The 17,502-nt window shown below is 51.1% G+C and overlaps 1 protein-coding gene across 2 annotated transcripts in view; it reads right to left on the minus strand.

Annotated features, from left to right (window-relative positions):
* The window catches only part of Mgat4a (alpha-1,3-mannosyl-glycoprotein 4-beta-N-acetylglucosaminyltransferase a), a 179,284-nt gene that overhangs the window by 57,115 nt on the left and 104,667 nt on the right, over positions 1-17,502 (minus strand). The gene's annotated exons all lie outside the window — the stretch shown is intronic.

Below are 17,502 nucleotides of genomic sequence, written 5' to 3' on the forward strand. Positions count from 1 at the left end.
AAAAATGGCGTTTTTGCTTTTCGCCTCCACCAGAAAAATGTGAAGAGCCCCGAGATTCAGTGGGGTTCAGTTCAGTGCAGGGGCTTCCTGACGGGCGCCAATCCTACACCTGTGCGCTGTAGCTGAGCAATTTATTTTGTTTGACGGCGACAAGTCAGCGCGCCGACACCGCGGTGGTGCCGGCAGCCGTTCCAGACAAAGCGACGCCGCGGGCCGCGCGTCTCTTCATGGAACATCTGTGAGACCGAGCCCGGCGACGGATTCTGTTAACAGCCTCCGACCTCCAAGCTGTGTTTGCGTCGTTTTGTAAATGACTTTCTTCCCGCGTCTTCCTCCTCTCTCGTGCCTACTTCAACCAGCCCTCGTCCCGCATATAAGACCTCTCCACTCGCAATAGGCGGCTGAACTTCGTTTTTCCGAGTCTCCACATTCTTCTAGAGGCCGCGGCGCTTGAACAGCCCAGTGCTAAGATCGGCATGCGGTGTTGTGAAATCCGTCGTCGATATTATCGGGTTCGACCGCCCAAGCCTTCCGTCGTTCGTGTGCCCACCCTCATCGACAGGATACGACCGGACAATGGCGTGGCGGCAACCCATGCTGATGTGGACTATATAAGCCGCTTAAGGCGACTCCGCGGGCTCTCAATCGCCCCCCAAAGAAGGCTGCAGCCCTAATGACCAAAATAACACTCAGCAGAGGGCATGACAATGCGTCGCGCGGTGCGTCCCTATCAGTGGCAGGCTAAGTGTTCCTGCCTTCTTGGCGGTGTGCCGCTCATCGTGGGAACCTTTGTGGCGTGTCCGAGACGCCGCTCTTCAAACGAGTCGTCCAACGCCGGATTACCAGAGGGGGGCCCTAGGACTGCTCCTGACGCTTCAGCCTCGGTGTGGGCGTCAATTTCAGCGCCATGGATTTTTGTGATTTGTGTGTTTCTGAATACAGCGGAGGAAAAGGGTGAAAGGGACGGGCACAATTTGCTTATTTAATTTCTTGCACGCAGGAGCGCACTGCTCTGTTCACTCAGTCTCAAACTATGTAAATTTCTGTACATAATGTCTCTTTCTTCGATCTACTCAGCCTCAATATTTGCCCCAACCCAGGACCAACGGACGCACACGCTAGCAGATCCGCGGAAGCCACTACCAGGGAGATAGTAAAATTTCTCGATGTGTGGTTGCGGCGGGGCCTGGAGGCAAAGAAATGGGCTCCCGAAGCGGAAAAGGCAGCTGCTGGCATGAAAAAGATAACGGAAGTGTTAAAAAGCAGCAGTAAAGCATCAGTCGATCACCCCGAACTTCTGGGTGCAGCAAAACCGCATGGATCCGGTAGGAATTTTGTCTTTATCTCTTATATTGTCTTGGCGGAAGGGGAGAGATTTTTGTTATAATCTCCTGCCGTTTGCATTGTAAGCTGCCAATCAGAACTATGATTTATTGTGTTCGCGGGTGAAAGCCATCGTTCCTTTGATTAGTTTTCGTTTAGCAAACGCGTGTTGATGGTGGCTTGGTTTCGTGACCAAGAACATTAGAACTTTACAAAAGACAGCGTATTACGCAAAGTAAACGACTGTCGATTTGCTTCTTGAAGAGCTTTTATATCTCGTTCGACCATATAATCTAGTTGGTATTTCTCAGTGAAATACTCGTTTTTCAACAACCGAAGTTTTCAACTTCGTAGTATTTAGAGCTTCATTTAGAATGCCTCTGCGTAGAGCTATTCAACACCTGATTTTGCACCATTTCGTCCATATGCCCCGCCCCCCTGCCGAACCGAAATTCTGCGTACGCCCGCCACTGGGCGGAATACAAGCAAACGCTAATGAATATGCAACAATTATGGCCGAGCGTAGGTCAAAGCAAACGCAGAATCATAGCGACATTCACGCGCATTGTGTGCAACCGACCTCAGACTCGCTAATTCCTCGTTAGCTCAATTAAACAACAGAAGGAAGAAGCGATTCGGCTCAATTTAGGGAACCCCGACAGCCAAAACGCAGGCCACCTTGAAAACCCGGCACCAACAGTTCTATACACCATCCCAGCTTAAATTTATGCCAAACTATGCGACTGCCCGGAAAACCCGCTGACCTAAACAGCGTGTGAACCCCCCGCCTGCCGCTTCCAGGCGACAGGGTATAGTAGGCTACGACACAATGCAACTCAGTTATTTATGATGTCGAATCCATTTATGATGCCGAACCCATGGTTACGCTATGGAAAGCGTGAGACAAGAGTAAAGCTCGATTATGTACGTAAACCACGACAACACCGAGACAATCGGGTAATGCATATCAAAGGGGATACTCGCCAGACGGCTTCTCCCGCGCTTGTTGCAAGACCACGTGATTTGCACAGCCCCGATCATCGAGATATCATTCGAAACGTCTTGGACGCTTTCCCGCACAGAGGCGGTGTTGTGCAAAAAGCCGACTTGTACAAAATGTTTTCATTGCATATCCTGCAGTCGCTGCGGCAAAGAACCAAACAAGCCCGCAGTTTCACAAAAGGCTGATTGGGGTCCCAAAATACACAGCACCATTTCGGTCGGGTCAGCAATCTGCTCAGCCCCGATCCGGAGAGCATTCGAAACTTTTTGAAAGTGATCAAAACTGCGCTTTGATTAGATCATGCACCGCGGACCAGAAAAATCGAAACAATTAGGAACATCACGCTTCAGTCCGGTAATGAAGATGCAGCACTGTTATACGGCAGTTCAGGCACGCGCGGTTCAGCGTGGGAATTCGATCGTCTTCCGCAACTAGCCGTGACGAGAGGGCCGACGAAGAAAACGGAAAGAAACGGTCACCGCGCGCTCTTCTCGATCATCGGGCTCGCACGGCGCGTCAAGGCAAAGGTCGGCGCGGCGATTCCCACGCGCAACAAGGCGCGGACAGCCGGCGGCGCGTGACATTCATCGACCGCCCCAGGCGGCGGCGGCCGCTTCACATTACGCCCCGCCGCAAAACTCGCGTTCTTCGCCGGCTCGAGACAATCGCGTCATTAGGGGAGGAAGCCATTAGCCGCGCTAAGCAGCAGCAGCGGGCGGTGCGTTATATCGACGGCGGCGGCGGCGCGCGCGCATTTACCGGAGGCACGACGAAACGAGAAGACACAGAAGAGGAATCAGGTGCGCGCTACAGTGCGCACGGTAAGTGAGAGGTCGGGCGGGAGGGCTGCTGCTTTTTCGGCAGAAGAAGCGGACGTGCCAGAGAGCGCGATCAATGTAAAGAAGTGAAGAGCGCAAAAGTCGCGCGCTGCGCGGCGACCCGCGCGCTGCCCTTCACGCTTGGCTCGCGCCGCAGGCCCCCGCCAGACGCGCACACTGGGCCAATAAAGGCGATTGACGCGCTCCGCTGCTTCCGCCGCAGTCGGCACAGGGAGGACTCGACGCGACGGGAATGAGCGGGCCAGAGACGGCACGCATCCCGCAAGCCGAAAAGAAGAAGCCGGCACCGGTAGTAGCGCCGCACAATCAGTGCCTCGGAGCGTTCCACGCGAGGCCGCGATGGATGAAGGCCGGAAGGAGAGACTCTGCCCAGATTGCTTCGACAGTGCGCAGTGGAAATAATGATACGCTGAAAAAAAAAAAAAAAGCGTAGCAACACGCACGCCTTACTCAAAATCAAATCTACTTGCGCTTAATTACGAAACTACGATTCGCTAACCAGACCATTCCCTCGAAAGCTTGTAAAGCGCACATCGCTATGCGCGGAAAAGCCTTTTTCAATATTATTAGGCGAATCTCCCCGAGAAGTCTGTCCGCAAGGCATGACACAATGTGCTTTATAGGTGTATACGTTGACCGTATGGGGTATTAACTGAAATTACCTACGGTCTGTCGTTAAAAAAAAAAAAAAAGTCTCTACGGCCTCCAAGACAAACGTATACGCAGTGTCACAAGATAACCAAGGGACACTGCCACCACTGGCGGATCCAGAGTGGGGGTCCGGATGTCCTGAACCCCACCCCCCCACCCCCTTAATTTTAGAATTTATAAACCCAAGAAAAGCTGACCCTTAAGGTCGTAGAAAAAGTCTAGAGGATTATTTTTTCTATTCCTTGCATTTTCGGTTTTCCGAAATTTCAGTGAATAAAAAAATTGGGCCCATCTCCCCACGAGGGGGGACTCGAGTAAATGCGCCGCGTAGGGGGTGGGTGTATTGCGTTAACGTTAGTGTTTGGGGGGTGGTGGTGGGGTGGTAGTGAGTGTGTTAACTATTATTGCTTATTACTATTAATTATTATTATTTCTTTCATATATTAATTATTACTTTCGTGATTTTGCGACTCGAGTCCCCCCTCGTGGAGAGAGAGAGAGAGAGAGAGAGAGAGAAATAAACTTTATTGCGATACGTAGTTAGGAGGGGGCGGTGACCGGTAGTTGCAGTTTGCCGGTGACCAAGGCAGCCCGTTCCGTCAGACTTGTTTGCATCTGCGGGTCGGAGCTACCCAGCGCCGCCTCCCATTGCTCGATGGTACGGATTAATGGGAAGGGGTCGTTGTTGCATGCCCACATGGTATGGATGATGGTGTCTTTCAAGCCACATGCGGGGCAGTTGGGGGACTGATACAGGGTTGGATGAATTAGGTGCAGTTTGGCGCGACAGGGTAAAGTGTTTGTTTGAATGAGGCGCCATAAGCGTTCTTCAGAGTGAGAGAGGGTAGGATGAGGCGGCGGGAATATGCGGCGGGCGAGGCGGTAATGCTCAGTTATTTCCCGATAGCTAAGCAAGCTGTCTCGGGCTGATCGGGCTCCGTGTAAGGGTACGAGGCTTGGGCCTGCTCGGACAGTGAGTTCTCGAGCTGCTTTGTTGGCTGCATGATCTGTCGACCACTGGATGTTGTCGATAGGCGCTTAAGTTGATTGAGTTGATGGGCCTCGACTATTTCTTCTGCAGTGTTGTAAACGCCCAGCTGTTCTAATCTGGCAGTGGGAGTGCTGTGGGGTAACTGCAATGCCGTCTTGTATATCCGACGAATGAGACAATTAATTTTTGCCAACTCTGCTTGAGAGGGATTGAGGTATGGCAGAGAATACGTAATACGGCTTATTACAAACGCCTGTATAAGGCGGATTCTCTCTGCTTCTTTAAGGCCTTTGTTGAGAGATGGGTTTTTCTTTTTTTTTTTTTGTGACTCAAGAAGTGAAGGCAAGGAGTAGGTTGTTGTAGGTCGTTATTTATTTATTTGTTGGTGTTGTCGTTGTATTGGACGCTGAGAACGACGGCTTCGTGGTCGCTAAAGTGTACTGTTAAGGGGTATTTAAGCAGTGGTCGTGCGTTGCAGCAACTGGTGAAGACGAGATCGATGCAACTGCTGCCGTGTATCAGCAGCTTCTTGGCGTAGTTTGAATGATTCAAGGATATAAGGCGCGTCGTACCCTTTGATTCTGTGTCGGTTTTGTGGCGCAGTGGGAAGAGCACCATGTACCTTGCGTTCCGCCCGCAGGGTCGTGAGAGCGAGGAGGGTAGCGTGATGCGGGAGAGGAGGAGTGGGGGAGAGGGCGTGCGGACGGACGGCGGACGCTTCATGTGAGTTAAAGAAATGCTCTGCATTTAAAAGGCTGCTATCCTCCCACTCCTTGTCATAACCATCATCATCATCATCTCTGATAGAAGCTGACCCCCCACCTCAGAAAAAAAACCTGGATCCGCTTCTGACTGCAACGTCACTAACATTGCGCCCGCCCATTAAAGAAACAAGCGGGCGAACTAATTAACAGAAGCGTACGCAAGCCCGTGAAAACAGTGAACAGAGAGAAGTGAGTGTAGCCGGACGTACTAATCTCGGACCATGCTCGGACCCGAGCGCCGTTCCTCCAACTACCCTCTATGGCGAACACCCTGCGCCGTCAAGCCGGTCGTCTCGCCAAGCCTCAGAAGAAGCCAGCCTGGCCCACAAGTGAGTGAGACAGCCAGCCTCAACGTTTATAGACGTTGAGCCAGCCTAACGACGCGACGACAGCGTAAGCCCGCGGAACTCGCTGTGCCACCGGGGACCATGATCCGTCGATGCCTGACCGGAAGCGGAACGCTGCTTATTGCTGCACGGGGACCATACAGGCGCTAATTCTGCGTGTCCTTTGTAGTCCAGAAACCTTCGATGTCTCCGCTGACAAGTGACCTAGGTCGAGAATAGTGACTGTTACCTCTACCTACTACTGTTCACTGTGGGGAACAAAAACGTAGGTCTTCCTCCAGATTAGGCCTCTTCTACAGCGAAGCTGTTAGCCTCTCTTTGTCACGGTTTTCGGGCGGTATCCGTGCGCAGAAAGGAGGGGGACGCGAACCGAATAATCGCCTTACCGCCGCTCGCGTGCCCCGCAGGCCAAGAATTTTTATTATTGGTATTATTTATTTATTTCCTAAATAGTGTACATGTCTAACAAGAGACCAGGGCTAAAGGCGAAAAGCGCCTGACCGGGTTTCGCGGAAAGGTTCCGGCCATTCTGTCTGGATATAGGTGTTATCTCTCAAACTGCAGAGCCCAGTCGCGAATGATGTGCAGTGATGCTCATAATCATCATCATCGTCGTCGTCGATCAGCCTGGTTGTGTCCACTCCAAGACGACGGCCTCTCCCACAAATAAAAAAAAATATCCCCCAATGTTGGATATCGAAGAAATATCAAAGATCTCCCGAAGTGGCTGCCAATGGGCCTTAAACGCAATAGGACTCAACCAAGGACTCGATGGATGGATGAACTAGTGATGCTCACACATGAAAAAATCCCGCCAGGAAAAAGTAAAGCGACGGCAGTAGGAGGAGGCGTATACGCGCAGGCGCCGCTGACACGGGTTGAATGCGACGGCGGCCCACGGCCCGTTCTTGGATGCAAAACGAGGCGCACGGCGGGCGTCACTCGGAGGCGTCGTCGCCAAGCCGAAGGAGGGCTAAGTATAGCGAGTCATTTGGCGCCCCAGGAAACGATCAAGGTAGCCGACGACACGCTCATGCAACAGCGGCGGTCACCTCGGCTACAGCAGAGACGGAGGGCGGCGATAAGGGAACGTTCCAACCATACCAAGGCGCCGCCATTTCTCGGCCGCCCGACGTCCACCTCGGTGGCCTATTTCGGGGAGTGGCCAGAACTTTAAAAAAACTGCGACGAGCTTGGGGTCTTCGGTCCATTTCGCGCAGAAGTAGCACGTAGTCTGTGCGGACAATGGTCATCAGGCCCGACTTGTGCTGAACACGAGCTCGTTCACTACACCCCCGGATGCGATGATACACGCGGGGACTTTCAAATGGTTCGGACGTCATTATAAGCGGACTCGCCGGCCGTGGTCGTTTCCTTGCCCGCAAATGTGCCCTGCTTTGAGGCGTAATATGCGTGTGCCCGCATGATACCTGCCCACGCGAAGGACAGAGCGAAAGATGAGGATTCCTCTCTCGCGCTCATAAAAAGAGGCTGAAAGGAAACAGAAAAGCCCAGCAGAATTTTTTTTTATTTACGGTTCAAAGCGATAAAAAAAATTACTCCCACCTCCCCTCGCGGGAACCCCTGTGTAGATGCGACGCATAGGGGGTTCCGTTGTTGTTTCCGTTAGGTTGATTCTCCCAAAGCGTGAAACGTGCCGTGAACCCCCTGCCGCGGCTATGACGAAACGTGGCGCGGGTATGACGCAACACAATCCAACATAATCCACTTTAATCCAATCCAAATCCAATCCAATCGAATCCAATCCAATGCCCCTCGCGAGAGAGTGTTCGCTATCGGAGAGATGGGGTGAGCTGCGGAGAGCGCAGCTCGCGCGGCGAGGAGAATGGGGGAGGGGTGTGGACGGACAACGACAACGCCGTATGGAGGGACAAGGCGAGTGAATGAGATGCCGTCGCATCTAAAACACAAGGGGTGGGTGGTGGAGGAGCTTAGCAATAAAGGAACTCCTGTCATACGTCCTGTCCGCCTTCAACCCGCCGCGGTGGCTGAGTGGCTAAGGCGTCGCTCTGCTGAGCACGAGGTCGCGGGTTCGATTCCCAGCCGCGGCGGCCGCTTTTATGATGGAGGAGAAAAGCAAGAACGCCCTTGTGTACGAGATTTCGGCGCACGTTAAAGATCCCCAGGCGGTCAAAATTAATCCGCAGCCCTCCACTACGGCGCGCCTCATCGCCTGCGTTGCGTCGGCGCGTTAAGCCCTACAATCGTCATCTTTCGCCTTAGGTGTTTAGTTGACTATGCCTTTGACAGTTGCTAAGAAACCAAAATATTAAATCTTTTTGTGGCGTTTCAAAGGGAGAGGTGGGAAGGAGGCGCTTACTCCACAGTATCAGAATGACAAAACGACAGCGTAGAACATTGTTGCATGTGCTCTTTACAAAGAGCGGCGTGATTGCCTTATTTTATTTAATCAGCATTTCAATTTCCTGTAGATACATGTATATTCGGATGCCCATACAACGGGTTGCCCTTACACGTACTTCCCGGACAGTTTCAAGTTTATATGGCATCACACACCTACAGAGAAAGCAGCAGTGACGCGAGGGTGCAGGCAAAAAGTCCCTTTTCAGACTTGACAAAGGCTTGCATCCCTGGTAGATTGGCAAAGCGAGAAACAGCGAGCGGTATCTTATTACAGCATATGTTTAACTAATAAATAATATTACAACGCTTATAACGTTGAGGCACTACACGTTCTGGAACAGAAAGAAAGAAGAAGGGAAAAGAACAAAGAGAAAGAAAAAAAAAACAACGAAAAGGAAAATGACACTGATGTCACAAAAACGATCGAAGGTGACATGCCGCTTTGTAAATGCTCCGCTTATAGGCAGGATGTGCATTTACATTTGGCGACTGCAGTTGGCACGTGTTCGGTGTATTTTACAGGTGTGTCTATTTCGTGGTAGTGTATGCTAGTCTATTTCGTGTAGTGTAAGGGTTGCCAGTTCCTGTATGTACGGGTCATTTCGTTTTATACCAGCGCGATGGCAATTGAGGCATATACAGCGCTCGGATACCCTTGCACTGCCCAGAAACATGTCCCATACTGTTCTTGGAATTATTATGCGCGAGGCAATGCATGCTTTAGCGGTACCACGCAGTAGCGGTCTTACGGGTATTTAGATGGAACGCACATATGGATACATTTGCTCTCAGAAATTATACTGAGCATTTCTGAGATATTCCTTGCCCACAACAGCTTTTTATGCGATGCACGTTGATTCCGAATGTCAAGGCACACACAAACCGAACTCCGACAAAAAGCGGTGACCCTAGTAGTATATTCTAAGAGATTTTTGTAGTTTTTTTTGGGTGGGGGGGGGGGGGGGGGGGGGGGGATGAAGGGAGATATCTTAATAAAATCCTAATACAGTCAGAACTCGATCTACCGAAACCAGATCTTACGAATTTTCGGATTTAACGAACAAATTCGGATTCCCGCGCAGGTGCCTATACGGCTCAATGCTTTTATGAATTCGAACAAACGAAATAGACTCAGCACCATTCCCGATTTAACGAAATATTTTGAAAAACAGACACGAGCAAGAAAATGAAATCCCGCCCAGTTCCTGGAAACAGCTTCGTCTTGTAGACAACGCTGTTGTAGACAAAGAATGAACACAAGTTTGGTTCATTCATTAATCCCCTTAGAATCACACTGACACCACTTTTAACATATACAAGTTGGAAAAAAGGGAATGGCCATGCGACTCGCCAGCTGATTTCCCGCGCTAAAGCATATGACGTACTATGCGCAGCCGTGTGATTGCCTGAGGCCGGCAAAAGCAAACGCAAGTTAGGCAGGGCTTATAAGCTCGCAGAACGAGCTATTTTCGCTTAAACGTAATGCATATTAATTTTAAAGCAGTACGGGGAGGTGGGGTAAACAATGCGAGTTACTAAAGTACCCGTACACATAAAAGTACCAGTGTGTGCTGCTGTTGGTACTGCGCGCACTATGCTTGTTATAGCTTTGGCGTAAGCGACATTGTATTACGTGACCCTGTTTGTCGAGCCCCATGTTTCACGAAACGAATACTTTCTAGCGTAACAAAAACAAGCCAGGTGCGAATACGGTCAAAAACAAAGCAAAGGTGGACACCGGTCCTGCGCAGTATGGTGGCGCCATCTAGGAGGACTGGCGGTAAAGAAGGCTCTGCAGTCCGCTGCAGAGCCTAACGGCGCACAAACGTTCGCTTGAATACCTGTCCTTGTTGCGTCATCGCAGACGTCACAAAACACGATTTGGCGGGAGAATCAAAATTTGGCGGGAGAATCAATGCGGGGGAACCACACAAGGCACTACATACATACTTAGTACAGACATGCACCGGACTATGCAAAACGAAGAGTACCATAGCATACAACATTTCACACACACACACAAAAAAGTAATTGACGATAAACCGAAACAACGTTCGCCGCAAAGGCGCACAAAAAAAAAAGACCTTTAAGATATTTATCTGTACATCGTTATCTTTAAAAGACGTGCCTGCGTAGACGCGTGTTACGGACGAAATTAGAGCAACTTCACATCCCCCCCCCCCCCCAAAACAAAAAAAGTAACCAATTCTGTTCCGTCAAAACGGCAGTTGTAGTCGATTGGCCTCTCCGCTCGATTGTTCCGCATAAATTGCCCTCGAACATTTCGCAACATAGAAGCCGTGCGGCCCCTTCCTTGTGCGCTCGTGAAATATGGGAACGCTAAGCGCATCGATTCGCCGTGTCCCGTGTCCAAAGCGGCTGCAGACTTCACTGTCACAGGCTGAAGATCGCAGGTACAAGATTCTTGTTATAACGCAGTCCTAGGGACTGACTTCACTATAAGCGGTATACTTCGCTAAAAGCACAGATGATTTGCGGCCGGGGATGAAAGGAGACGCCGTTATGTGGCAGGGGCATTAGAAGACCAGCGACTTTTGCAGCAAAGTGAGCGCCCCCCCCCCCCCCCCCCCTTCCCCCCATTTTTTAAAAAACGACACCTCGACCGATGGCGTCCTGTCAAGAAGCTAATGCATTTGTCCATAGACCGGTTGGTCGACCGAAAAGCTGACAAGGTCTCTGGACACACGGCGCGCGCGTGCCACTGGGCTTCAATAGTGTCAAAACGGTTACTCCAAGATCGCGAAAAAGGACTCGGTCCTATAGGCAAGACAATACGCGCATCGATCAAGAAAGAGGAGTACAGCAGTAAACCTCCATCTCGTAAACCACGTAGATGCATTCACTATGATGCATTCACTAAGTGTGCGAGAAAAATGATTGATTGATTGATTGATTGATTGATTGATTGATTGATTGATTGATTGATTGTAGGGTTTAACGCGCCGACGCAACGCAGGCGATGAGGCGTGCCGTATAGTGGAGGGCTCCGGATTAATTTTTATCACCTGGGGATCTTTAACGTGCGCCGAAATCTCGTACACACGGGCGTTTTTGCTTTTCGCCTCCATCAGAAAAGCGGACGCCGCTGCCGGGAATCGAACCCGCGACCTCGTGCTCAGCAGCACAACGCCTTAGCCACTGAGCCACCGCGGCGGGTGTGCGAGAAAAATGGTCGCATGGGCTTGTTCTTTGTTTTCGTCTTTAACGGTTTGACGATCAACTGGACGCAGTTTTAGCGAAGAGTTTGACGCCCTTTTTATGTGAGAAACTTTCGCGCTTCTTAAAGGGAAACTGAGGCAGTTTTCAATTTGCTGAATACACAGAAATTCGGAAGCGTTGACCTTAAACACCTAACCTACGAGGTCTTTTTCTTTTTTTTTGGTTGAAATAGCGGCGTAATAGGCGAATAAACAAGCGCCATCGCCACGCCCCCGCGACGCGCGGAGCGCAGGGGAGGAGGACGGCACGAGAGTGAAAGGGGTCGTGGTGACGTCGTCGTGAGGAGCGATCGGCCGCCGCGGCAAGTGTTCGGCCCCTGCTGCTGCCTTTCTCAGCGTGCCGTCCGCCAGCGTTAGCTTTCCTGGGCCCCGTGCTGTGTTTTGTTTTTATTTAGCAACTAGTAGTGGAAACTTTTTCAGTGCTGCGTTGTACTGCTTCACAATCGTGCCGAGGAAGCGGAGTAACCATGCCGAGGTTCTGCTCGGCATTCGGTTGCAACAGCACCTATGGCCGCTATAAAGTGGTCTTTCACAGCTTCCCGCGGGAGCCGAAACTCGCTGCTCAGTGGGTTGCTACTGTAAAGAGGGAACAGTTCAAGCCAACAAAGGCGAGTGTGTTGTGTCCCAGACATTCCCAGACAGGCTGCTTCTAGGCAGTATCGGGATGCCATTCTATCGAAGTTCAACCTCCAGCACAGCCCTGTTGAGGCACACATTTTTTTAGTTTTCTGGTGGTTGTGGCGCACCTGGGGTGCCTTTGCCTCTCTCGAACCTCCCGTATCTCCTGGCAACAGCAGCAATCTTCTTCGTCGGTCATTGTAACGCAGTGCGCGCATGAACACCTGTTATGAAAACATGCTTATCGTGATATGAGTGCCTCAGAAGGGACCACTACTGACCAAAGCGTTTCAATATAGCTCATGCTGAACCAAGTGACGACGCCACTGCAGTTACAATAGCCCCAGCGGCGGGATATCGGCTCTAAAATCTGGAACAGCAGTGGTGACGTCGCAAAAAACATGTGAGGAGCGGCTCTCTGTAATCAAAATTGGAGTATCGTGTCGCCGCTGCACGACTGAAGCCGTTGGTGCGTACTGGCGTGTGCGCTGCTTGTACTGTATGTACTCCTGAACTTCTTGTTGGATCACGGACAAAGAAAAAAGAGCTGTGCGCTGGTACCGCGGCAGTAATAATATGGATGTTATGGATGAACCCCCGGTGAAAAGACCTCTGTAGCACTTAAAATTTGCATATAAATTAGTGCGTGTCAGCAGAAATTTAACCTCCTCTAATAAAGAAGGATATATACTTTGCACCATGGTACCGCATTTTCGAGAAACACGGTGCGGGAAAAGGGAAATTAATTGTTGTGGCTCAAGACGCCATTTGCATGTTTCGAAGGAAATTTTCAATTGAAAAGGTGGTTGCTTCTCGAAATCAGCGCAGAAAACGATTCACAAATTGCATACGCAAACCATACCCCCTAAAAAAAAAAAAAAAAAAGACTTCGGCGGGAATTGAACCCGCGAAGGTGAGCGCACGGGCGCGACGCGCGAGAGCACTGCGCCACCGCACAAATGGCGACACAGTGCAAAATAGCCTAGGTAATAGATGGAGGCCCATCCTTCCGTGTCATACGTCGGTGTTTACTAGCTGGTTTACAGAATTCCTGGCTGGTAAAATAAAATTTCTTAAATAGCGCTTGCACAGCAAGGTTCCCCGAAGCCCCCACAATAGCTTATCGCCATCAACTCCGCTGCTTCGCGAAAACGCTCGCAAAAATGTGTGTGCGCGGCTGCGACTGCGATTTCCCACTGCGGGGATAGAGCTTGTCGTACTTTGGTTTTACGTTTCACATGAAAAACCTTGGCCGATATTGATGCCTTATTACCCAAATTACCCTACGTAACTCTTCTTCTGCACGAAACTGACCTTACATTTTCTACAGGCGAGCCGATCGCACACCATTTACAGCTTGCAGCTCCGGGGTAGCGGCGGCGCCGAAGAGCACAGCCGAAGCGTCGAAAGCCAAAATACGGATTGCATTAGCGCTAGTGTTGAGTTGCATGGGCTTCGTGGACCTTACTGAGTTTATTACACTCCATAAACTATCAAAATAGAGCCGCATTCATTGCGGCACGGATGTTGTCGGGGAGCAGTTTTCGCTTCTCGGTCGATTCCCGACGACGCGTCGGGCGACCGACCGGTCGGGTGACCGATTTTGTTGGCTTCTTCGGTCGGCGAACCAGTCACACTACGGCGACTTTCCATCGGCCGACGTGTTTGTTTCGCCGTCGGCGTAGTATGACAGCGCGGTCGGGCAACTCGGCAGTTGGCCGATGGCTTGGCGACTCAGCTGTTTCCCAGGCGGGTGAACGTTGCCGGTTGGGACACGTATTCCTCGGAAGTGTTGTTCGTCGCCGGCACTTGTCGCCGTCGCCGCTCGTGCACGGGCGAGAGGCTCGAACAGTACGGGTGTACGATAAACTCACTACTCGCAAATACAGCGTTTTCTACCGCGACGACCCGCTGGGAACGCGTTTCATGCTCCGTCTCCTCCGAGGGTCCTCACGACGACGTCACGAAGACTTGACCAATCACGAACGGCGGTGAGGTTCGCCACATGCCCCTAGGCACCCGTTGTTCATTTTTGCCAAAATTAAGTGCTTTTTAATAGTTTATGCCAAGTTTTGACTTGATTTTCGAGTTCGCCGTATGAAAAATGATAAAATGGGAGCAAAAGCTCTTTTTTTGTAAAAAGTGCTTCAGTATCCCTTTAACTTTTTAGATGCGACTGCATCTCATTCACTCGCCTTGTCCCTCCATACGGCGTTGCTGTTGTCCGTCCACACCCCTCCCCCATTCTCCTCGCCGCGCGAGCTGCGCTCTCCGCCGCTCACCCCCTCTCCTCTCCGATAGCGAACACTCTCTCGCAAGGGTCATTGGATTGGATTAAAGTGGATTGTGTTGGATTGTGATGCGTCATAGCCGCGCCACGTTGCGTCATAGCCGCGGCAGGGGGTTCACGGCACGTTTCACGCGATGGGAGAATCAACCTAACGGAAACAACAACGGAACCCCCTATGCGTCGCATCTACACAGGGGTTCCCGCGAGGGGAGGTGGGAGTAATTTTTAGGAAAGGAAGGTAACATTTTTATTATTATTATTATTATTATTATTATTATTATTATTATTATTATTATTATTATTATTATTAGGAGTATCCCTCCAAAAGGGCACTGTTGGCGTCGGTCATCTCGCTCGTTTACTGTCTCCTGGGTTATGGCGCACTTCTCGCGAAAACTTTTGACAGCTTCAATCTGACGATCCACGTCGTTGGCCACAGACGTGCCTTGCAGCATGAATGACCAACCGCTGGGATAAAAGGCGCCAAGGGTTTCAATGACTGAGCGACGAAGAATTTGACTCGATACGTGATACACCATACATAACTCGACTTGATACATGTTTGTGTGTGTCATTCGGTGTGACATCGCTTTGCTAGCAGGATGCTCTGTATCGAATCACAGCGCAAAGGCCTCATTTGAGCCCGATGATTTGTAATGCTTCAGATTTTCTTCCTTGAACGAAACGACTGGTATTTCGTGAGCGCTGTGGGGAAGCTGTCTCGCGGAAATTATTTTGCGGCGGATCATAACACCACGCCCTAAGGAACTTGCGTGCCACAATGAACACCACTTCAAAAAAAAAAAAAAAAAAAACACGGCAAGAAAAGAACAGAATGCGTTTCTCAGCTTAAAATACTTAGCGTATCGCTAACGAGGTCGGTGCTCCAAATGGCTACGGGGAATGTCTGATCTGAGCACACGTCACTGTTGTGTACGAACCACGACCGGCTTTGGCGCGAATGGATATCTATAGGGTCAGAACTGCTCAAATCTTTTCCTCAACACCTTAAAAGCGCCCTTGTGGATTTATAAACATTACTCCACAAGAAAGTGTCTCCCATGGTGTTCTGCTCGCATTCATCTACGCGCAGTGAGGCGCCACAAGCTCTGAACTGCGAGTCAGCCGGTGTCCCTCGGAGGGTGAAACGAGTGTGCTGTGTGTTTGTTCTTGTGCTTGTGTGTGCGCGCTTCTCCTTCCCTCTCCGAGCCGGGGACGGCCGGAAAAGGAATTCTGCCCGTTTCTCCCGCTGTCCTGAAACCCCGGCGAGGTGTTGAGTTACGTTTCGCAGAACCGTGCCGCGCCTGGGTCCAGAGACGCCCACGACCACCAGTCTGCCGTTGCTAGCCCTCGAGACAGCACCACTTTTTTTACGGAGCTAACCAGAGGAAGGAACTTTTCTTTTTTCGACTTGTAACCTTTTCCTGTTTTTCATTTATCCTTAATTAAAGCTTGCCTTTAAGCCTTCTAATGTTTACCCGTCATCTTTATCGATAGCGGACGCATCGACCCCGTCGAACAGCGTACCGCGAGGCCAGAATACATGGTTATTTTCAAAGCCTCAGCCATCCCATTGGGCGCAATTTGCAGGTCAACACACTTTTCTCCTGCCTGATTGCTCCGCAGAGTAATATATGCGCGCAAAACGTGAACAAAACGCCGACAGCGATGACCACTACGGGACTTACTATTCGATAATGTATACAGTGAAACAAAATTGTCGCTTTTGCGTAGAAACCTCACTCAAGGTGCCCTTCTACGTTGAATCCTCCTAGAGATTTGGACCATGTCCGTTACTTTGATCAATGAACTCGACTATTAACGTGATGTTTCGCATGACAGATCGCTGCCAACTTCGCCACACACTGAGCCTGCAAACGAATAACGACGTAACTCAGAACGAGCGCAGCAGAACTGTACGAATACCCATCGTGAAGAAAGACCGTACTGGGAAGAAGTTGCGCCACGTACGCAGAATGCTCACTCCCAGAAAAGCCTTCTAACGCAGCAGAAGGCTATCACTAACAATTAATACCCTCGAGCAGACGTCCACGGTGTTTCCCATGTTTTGGTTTTACCATTCCTTTTTTTTTTTTTTTTTAGTCTACAGTTCCGTACACGTGCTTACCCTTCGTCCCACTCATGCGTGGCTGCGCAGGAGAATAACTCAACATTCGCGAGTGCTAACCAAATCTGCCACACAACGTAAAGGCGGGATACCACATCGCAAACAAAACCCGTCAAGTCGCATTCCAACAGCAGCTGCATACGAACACCCAGACTGCTCCGTATCCCATCGACCAGCGCGAGGGGAATGAGGAACAATGCAGTGATTTTCCGTACGGTAAATCAAACCCCGGAATAAGCCAGTCGGAGGGGGGGGGGGGGGGGGGGCAACTGCACGCGAGGGAAGACAAGCAACCGCAGAATTTAATTTAGCCCGTAAAAGAGAGTCCGGCGGCCGGCCCCGAGAAGGCCGGCGCGCGGATAACTTTAGCTCGGCGCTGACCTCGTCTCTCTCTGCACGGCCTGCGTGGCTCAATCCGGGGGCTGCGCGTCAGTTATGCAAAGTTGGCTCCGGGGCCCCCTTTATTCTTTCCCTCTCCCCCTTCAACGCAGCAGCGGGAGAACACAAACAGCAGCCGAGACGCCCTCGCAATGAACTGTCACGGGGAATCTGGAAAGACTGGTGGCGGCGGCGGGGGCACGTCTGGTCCGCCGACCTGTCCGTCTCGATGCACGCGGGCGAGAGCGCGCCGGGGGTCCAATTTGGCCCGCATCCCCGAACTCGGAAAAGGTTTAGCCCCGCTGCCCGCAGCCGCAAAGGGGTCCCGCCGTTGACCAATAAGGCAAGTTTATTGCCACATCGATCGCGCTGCCTCGCTCGGCTGGCGGCTGTAAAAATATTTTCCCGTGAGTGTTGTGGCCGTGGCGGGAGGGCCCGCTCGTTCGGCGGCGGCGGCAGCAGCAAACGGGCTGGGGGAGGAGGGGGTCCGGCGCCACTTTTTTATGCGCTCGCGCTCTTGTTTTCTTTTGCCCTCCCCCTCGCCGC

This window comes from Haemaphysalis longicornis, unplaced genomic scaffold (assembly GCF_048455015.1).
Source record: "Haemaphysalis longicornis isolate Haplotype H1 unplaced genomic scaffold, Haemaphysalis longicornis Haplotype H1 scaffold_3, whole genome shotgun sequence".
Classification (NCBI taxonomy): Eukaryota; Metazoa; Arthropoda; class Arachnida; order Ixodida; family Ixodidae; genus Haemaphysalis; species Haemaphysalis longicornis.